Raw genomic sequence first — 7,948 nt, 5'->3', positions numbered from 1 at the left:
TTCTTCTTCTTCTTCTTCTTCTTCTTCTTCTTCTTCTTCTTCTTCTTTTTTAGGCAATTGGGGTTAAGAGACTTGCCCAGGGTCACACAGCTAGTGAGTGTCAAGTGTTTGGTCTGAGGCCGTATTTGAACCCAAGTCCTCCTGACTTCAGGGCCAGTGCTCTATCCACTGTGCCATCTAGCTGCCCCCGAACCCCTTCTTTTTAGAAGGAAACAAGGTCCATTGAAATTAAGTCACCTTCTCAGAAGCTAAGATGTTGCTGGGTGCCTCAGTATACAGAGCACTGGACCTGGAGTCAGGAAGACATGAGTTTGAATCCTGCCTCAGACTCTCACTAGCTGTGTGACCGTGCCTCAGTTTCCCCATCTTTAAGTAAGAAATAATAATAATACCCTCTTCAAAGGGCTGCTGTGAGGATCAAGTGGGATAATAGATATGAAGCACCTTTTGGTTAAAAATGGCATCATATAATGGATTTGAAGTTGGGAAAGGTCTAGGTTTGTATCCTATTTATGACATATATTGTGTGATCGTTAACAAGTCATTTAAACTCTCAGGATCTCAGTTCTCTCATTTATAAAAAAGGAATGACAAGAACACCTACCTCATAGGATTTGGGGCTTAGACAAAGTAATTTGGTGGGTTTCTTATTGGATGAAGATTTGCTGGAAATGTGTCAACTATATATAGATCTGTATCTATACCTATGTATCTCTAAACGTTCATATCTATCTATCTGTATCTATATCTATCTATATGTCCATATATGCTTTTGAGTATAGGTTGAACTCGATGGGATCTGAGGTCCCTGCCAATTCTAAAATTTAATGTGGTTCTGTGAATTTCTATGATATAATATTAACATGTTAGTTATATAGTGCTATAACTGATAGATGCTAAACAGAAAATACAATCTTCCAGATTTATTTTTTTGGTAAAAGTTACCAGACATTTGTATATTGGTATATACGATATACCAATACAATGTATAGTATATGTATAATAGTATATTTATAATTAATTTTTAAAAAATGCTATCTACAATGTTTTGACTCCCGATGCACTCCTTGACTTAGAAGGAAATACTTCTCAGTCCAAATTCCTATTTTTCTGGTCTCATTTTATCTACTTTTTAATCAATGAAATCTAAAGATTATTGATAGAAGTAGGAAATAGTAGAAATAGGTGACAGAGAAAGGTGATATTCATTTGTTTCAGTCATATTCGACTCATAATGACTTCCTTTGGAGTTTTCTTGGCAAAGATACTGAAATGATTGGCCATTTTCTTCTCTAGATCATTTTACAGGTGAGGAAATTGAGGCAAACAGAATTAAGTGACTTGACCAAAATCCTACAGCTAATAAATATCTGAGGCCAGATTTGAACTCAGGGAGATAAAAAAAAAGATGACAAAGAAAGTTACCACCATTTATTTAGTCTTTGACTGATCCATCAGTCCACTTTCTTTCTGTCTCCAAATAGTAACAAGAATACTGATGTCCCTGAAAATTATCAAATCTCAGGGACACAGTCTTTCCTTTATTTTCTCTTACTAACAAGTACCCTTTACTAAACTACTGCCCCAGAAAACAACACTTCTGCAGTACAATTTAGCATGAAATTAATGCTCACATGTTTAAATTTTACTTCATTGTGAGAGTCTAGGGATACAAATGACCTACATTTAACCTATCACACAGAATTAAATTAAAATGTCATTTATTAAATGCTTACATGATGTTCAAGGCACTGTTCTAGACTGAGCTATGTTGACAGAAACAAAGCAGTACTTACCCTCAGAGAGCTTATGTTCTACAAGGAGGATGTAACATACAATGGAAATAATGCTGTCATCTATTATCAACTTATTTTGGTTAGATTTGTTTAAAATATTACTGTAATTTCTAGGTTCTTTTATCATTTTGCTTGAAGAACCTTATACAATGTTTTGATGCTTGGAGTTTTTGTCCTTCTGATTATTCTTTGCCATTTCCCTTCTTAAGTGCAAGATGATATTTAGAAGAAATGGTGGAAAATCTCAGGGAAAAATTTCATTAATGTGGTAGAATCTGAAAAAAGAGCATAATAGAAGCAGAACATAAACATATCAACAGAACAATAAATATTAGACTCAAATCCAAAGACAACAAAATTTTAAAAACGCTTGAGTTTTCTGCAAGCCAAAGAAATTCACTGTGAAGACAGATCTAAGATAAATAATTTGAAAATTATTGGATTGATGAAAAACACAGTGCAACAGCAAACTTAATACCACTTTTCAGGAAATTATATGAGAATTTTTCTGGGAGTACTAGAAAGATTGGGAAATATATAAATGGATAGAATCCAAAATATGCCTCATTTCTTGTTATATAAATATATAGTTAGTAAGTTCTAGAGTTTCATTATTAATCAAAAATTTTGAAAGAAATTAGATGGTTCATATATTAAGAAACATGAAATGTATTTACACAAGACAAAAGATTAATAATCATTAATTATTACAGTAATGTATCAAAGAAAATTAGGAAATATTATACTTAAAATTGAAAGAAATAAGCTTGTATCCAAAATAACTCATCCTTCAAATCTAAGTATACTCTTTAATGAGAAAAGCTGGTTCTCTTCTTTATCCTGCCTTCTAGTCATTTGTTCTTAGGAGAAGCAAGGCTTTTAAAATGCAAATTAAGAAAAAATGAAAGAAATTAGCAAAGCTAAACAAGTCCAAATGATAGGAAAATAATAAATAATAAAGGAACGTAGGTATAATAAGAGGCTATTTCCACTTAGAATCCCACCTTGTCTGAGATACTTGAGAAGTCCAAAGGAGAACATTTTTGGTCCCTCTAATCCTATGAAGGATAGTTAGAAGGAAGAATGCTATAGGAGGTTCAAAATCAGGAGGAATAAGGAAGTACATTAGCATTTCTTGTAAATGGAATGCCATAGGTAAAAGTCATTCAAACCAAGAGATGTGAGGTGGGGGGAACCAGAAAGGGTTGTTGAGAGGGGAAAAGAATGCTATGACTCTGAGTGAGTATAGACACTGTATATTATTTTAATTGGACTTTTTTTAAAGGTAAAATAAGAGGTTTAAGTAAAATCTTCATAAAAAGGAAAAGAGTTGCAGAATGGATTAGAAAAGAGAGTCTATTTGCTACATGCAATAAATATACTGCAAAATACAAACACACATAACAGAGTAAAAAGGAAGAGTTGAAATAACATTGGTTCCAGCTGATTTTTTTTTAAACAAGAATTGCTTTCATGGTAACAGTAAAAGAAAAATAGCTATTGTCAAGAGAGATTAATTCAATGATATATCCAGGTAGTAGAGTTAATGAAGCAATAACAATATTATGTGTACCTATTAGGACAATCAGCCATAGGTCAAAAAACATTTATGAAGTGCTTACTGTTTGTCAGGTCCTGAACTAGTCATTTGGAGTACAAAGAAAGGGGAAAAAAATGGTCTCTGTCTTCAAGGGTCTCACATTCTAATGGAGAAGACAGCATTCAAAAACCTAAATTCACATAATAGCTGTATTTACACGTATTTGTAGACCTATATATACATGTTTATATACATACAGACCAACACGTTATTGTTGTTTGTCATTTTTTCCAAAGAGGACCAATGACATCATGGGTGATGTCTTCACTCATGTGTGAATTGGATTTAAGTATGGCAGAGTTAAACAGTCATTGGCCTAACTCTCTCTTCCACAGTCATCAAAGTGTAGTGGCAAGACAAAAGTCCTGATGACTGGTAATGGCCCAGCATGCAGCGGATGGCCTTGGCATCTTTGATATCTGCCTGAGCTCTAAGCACTCCGCAGCTTTTGCTTCTACTACCTTCATGGACTTTGGAACAATTTGTTGTCATCCATCCATTCCCCCTGGGGAAATCTTCACATGCTTGAAGTAGACACCTCCCTAAGTCACCAACAGGTTTGTGGTCGTTGGTTCCCCTCAACCTGGTTCACTCCATCTGCCAAGATGGTTTCCCAGGGTGTGGTCACTGTCCATGTTACAGCTTCTTGGAGCCATATATATGTGTGTATATACATACACACATACATACATACATACATATGTACATACAAGACAGAGAGACATAGAATGAGAGGCAGGTAGGGACAGAGATAGGACCCAGAGAATAGATAAATTTAAGGAAGGCAGATGTGAAGAAAGAAGGAAGTAAGTTGTGAGGAGATAAAAGATCTATGAAGATCCCTTTGAGATAAATCTTGAAGGAAACCAGAAAAGCCAGTATTTAGGAGTGATGAGGGTGTGCTACAGTCAGATCATGCTGGCTTTTCAGAGCCAATTGTTAAATTTTTAATGTAAGTGTTTACAACTCACTACAAATCAGGGCTTATGTATTATTTTATTGATTACCTTAACTTAATAAAGTAATCGAGAAATGCTAATATTGTATATTAAACTTAAAAGTGTATATTTGTACTTTTTTGAGAGCTGGGTAAGCATTAATGGAGACCTCTTGGAAGGTCTCTTTCACTTGTTTTATAGTTCAGAATAACCAAGTTGTAGAAGCTTGTCAGGTCAACAAGTGTTTATTAAGTACTTACTATATTCTAGGCACTGTGTCAAGTGCTGGGGATACCAAGAAAGGGAAAACTCAGGTCTTTCCTCAAGGCCCCCACAGTCTAATGGAGGAAACAACATTCAAACAACTATGTACAAACCAGATCTCTACAGGATAAGCTGGAGATAGTCTTAGAGTGGAGGTACTAACATTGAAGAGGATCCAAAAAAGTGGAATTTTAGTTGAGACATAAAAGTAGCCAGGAGGTGAAGAGGAGGTTGAAGGGAGTCAGGAGCTGGGAACCAGTAAGAAACAGGAAAATGACCAGGGTCACTGGACTGCAGAATATGTGTGGGGGAATAAGATAAAATAAATAGAAGGGCAGGAAGGGGCCAGACTATGAAGGACTTAAAAAATCAAAGTTTTAATTTTGATCCTGGAGATAACCTGTAAACATCGGGATTTATTGAATAGAGAGAGTGACATGGTCAGACTCGCATGTTAGGAAGATCAATTTGATAGTTGAGTGGAGGTTGGACCAGAGTGGAGAGAAATGTGAGGCAAGAAGGCCAACCAAAAGGGTTGGTATGGCATGAAAAGAGCATGCCCCAGGCTGGTGACAGGCTCAGAGGAAAAGGGCAACACAAATGAGAGAGTTTGGGAAGTTAGAATGATAGCATTTAGCACCTGAGAGCTTGTGGGGGATGAAAGGGAGTGAAGAATTGAAGAGGACACCTAGCTTGTGAGCCTGGGTGATTAGGAGGCTAGCGGTACCCTCAGCAGTAATAGGAAGGTAGGAAGAGGGGAGGGCTTGCAGGTGAGAGGCAGGGTAAGATAACGAGCTCAGTTTTAGATAGGTTGAGTTTAAGATGTATACAGGACATGGAGACATCTAAAAGGCACTTGTAAAACTAGGGTTCAACAGAAAGATTAGATCTGGATAAATGTGTCTGAGAATCATCTGCCTAGAGATGCTTAGAGGGGGAAGGGCCATTGGAGCCCATCCTTTCTAAACCTACCTTGGAATAAGAATTCTCTCCATGTCACACAGGATCTTTTAAAATAATTAAAGTCCAGTTAAAATGATGAGGAACTTGGTACCTACTGAATCAAACAATTTCACTTTGGGGCAGCTACAAGTCCAGTTTTTCTTTAAATTGAGTACTCATCTGCCTTACTGAAACAGCTAACCACTGATTTGAGTAATGCTTTATGAAGCCAAGGATATAAATGTGATCCCTCCTCTCTCTGGTCCTCTTGAAAAGAGCAATCACATTCTCTCCCCATCTTGCAGTCTTTTCTCTAGGATAAATGCCTTCATTCCTTCACCCGTCCTCACACAATGGGCCTTCCAGTTCCCTTACCCTCTGGGTTACCCTCCACTTCTTGCCCCCAGTGTGTCAGTGCTTTTCCTATAATGCCTAACTGGAACCAAATCGAAAACTCCTAATATGGTCAGGCCAAGGTAATTTTATAACTTATAATATTTTCATTTGATAAAAAAAAATTGAAGACAAAGAGCATCATATAGCATAGCAGTGGGGAGCCTGTGGTCTTGAGGCCACATGTGGCCTTCTAGGTCCTTGGGTGCAGCCTTTTGACTGAGTCCACGTTTAACAGAACAAATCCTTTTATTAAGGGAATTTGTTCTGTGAAGTTTGGATTCAGTAACAGGCCACACTTGAGGACCTAGAGGGCCACATGTGGCCTTGAGGCCACAGGTTCCCCGCCCCTGTACAGACAATATTGGTTTGCTGTGGACCATGGGGTCATGGATTGGATATGACTGACTGAGTAACAACAACAAAAAACGTAGCTAGCGAGTGTCTGAGATGGCAGTTGAATACTAGGCCTCTCTGACTCCTTGTGTAACCTCTACCTACTACGCCATACTGCCTGCATGTATGATAAATGGTCCTAATAATGGTATACACCATCTGTGACAGCCTGAAATTTCTTCTCTCTTGGCCTCTACTTCTAGCCCTGTCTATGAGACTTAGGGGTTGGGATCACTGATCTCCAGTGTCACTCCCAGTGCTAGACCCTACACTCTTCCCATTTTACAGGAGCACACCACAAGACAATAACAACAACACTGCTGGTAAGTGTCACAGCCGGGACTGATACCTGGGTTTGCTGATGCCACATCAGTGATAACTGCATTACGTTCCATGTCACCTTGCCCCACATCATGGTGATCAAGAAATGGTGGCATCATCATATTCCAGGATTTAAAGCTGGAAGGAATCTTGGAGATCACCTTCTATGGATGGGGAAAATGAAGCACAGTAAGTCACTTGTTTACACACAGACAGCAAATATCTGAGCTGGAATTTCAGCCTATACCAAATGATTCCAAATCAAGCACTCTGTCCAGTATGCCATGAATATCCACCAATCTGTTTAATTTCCCTCTTTCTAACAGATTCTGGGCCTCGTAGGAAATAGACAGAGTTATGATTCCAAAAACATTTTTACATTTCTCCATGATATTTTGGCAAACATTTGTAAAGCACTTAATGAAATGATGGCAGGCACAGAGGACACCAGGAGCATTCTCCTTTAGGAGCTTCCATTCCATTTGATAAATAGAATAGTGGTTTGTGGGTCCAACCATCTTATGGCCAATTTAGTCCTTTCCTTTTCGATACTTGTGTTTCCACACTGTCAGCATCATGGGTCAAATACAAAAACACTCTAACTTCACAGACGTCAACATTGGGAGCAGTGAGACTCACAGCTCTGTCACACAAAGGTGGAGAAAAACTTGGGTTAGACCCAAGACTATGGCCTTCCCTTCCATTTAAGTGATTCTTTTTGAAGGAGGTAGTACTAATCTCCGTGTTAATTCAGTCCCATTTTTAATAGCTTAGTGGTTTGGGGCAATGGGGAATTGTCTAAAAGAGATATTCGCTTAATTATGATGATGGATTTAAAGCTATTGAGTGTCGTTACATGAATCTTAATTACATGTAGTGAACTTAGCAAGTAACCTTAGCTACTATAACATAAACCCTACCAAAATTCCCGCCACACACAGACATACAGAAACACACACACCAACACACACACACACATACACACACACAATGATGGAGAATAGATTAACTGTAGGAATCACGCATTCACTAATATTATGGAGTTAAGTTTTAAGTTTGTGTTTAGTTTAACACTGAATGGAGTTCAAAGTTACTGTAGTCTTCCCTATGCAAGATATACAGAAGGAGGAAGGAATAAAGCTCCTAGAGTCATTTTTTTTTCTGGGACCCTGTTGGTTTCTGGGTCACCTTAGTGGAAAACATTATAATAGAGAATGGTTGTTGATCACCTGACAGTTCAAGTATAGGAAAGAAGGAAGGAAGGAAGGAAGGAAGGAAGGAAGGAAGGAAGGAAGGAA

This window comes from Vombatus ursinus, unplaced genomic scaffold, assembly GCF_900497805.2.
Source record: "Vombatus ursinus unplaced genomic scaffold, bare-nosed wombat genome assembly UNPS02010461.1, whole genome shotgun sequence".
Classification (NCBI taxonomy): domain Eukaryota; kingdom Metazoa; phylum Chordata; class Mammalia; order Diprotodontia; family Vombatidae; genus Vombatus; species Vombatus ursinus.
This window is presented reverse-complemented; position numbering follows the sequence as displayed.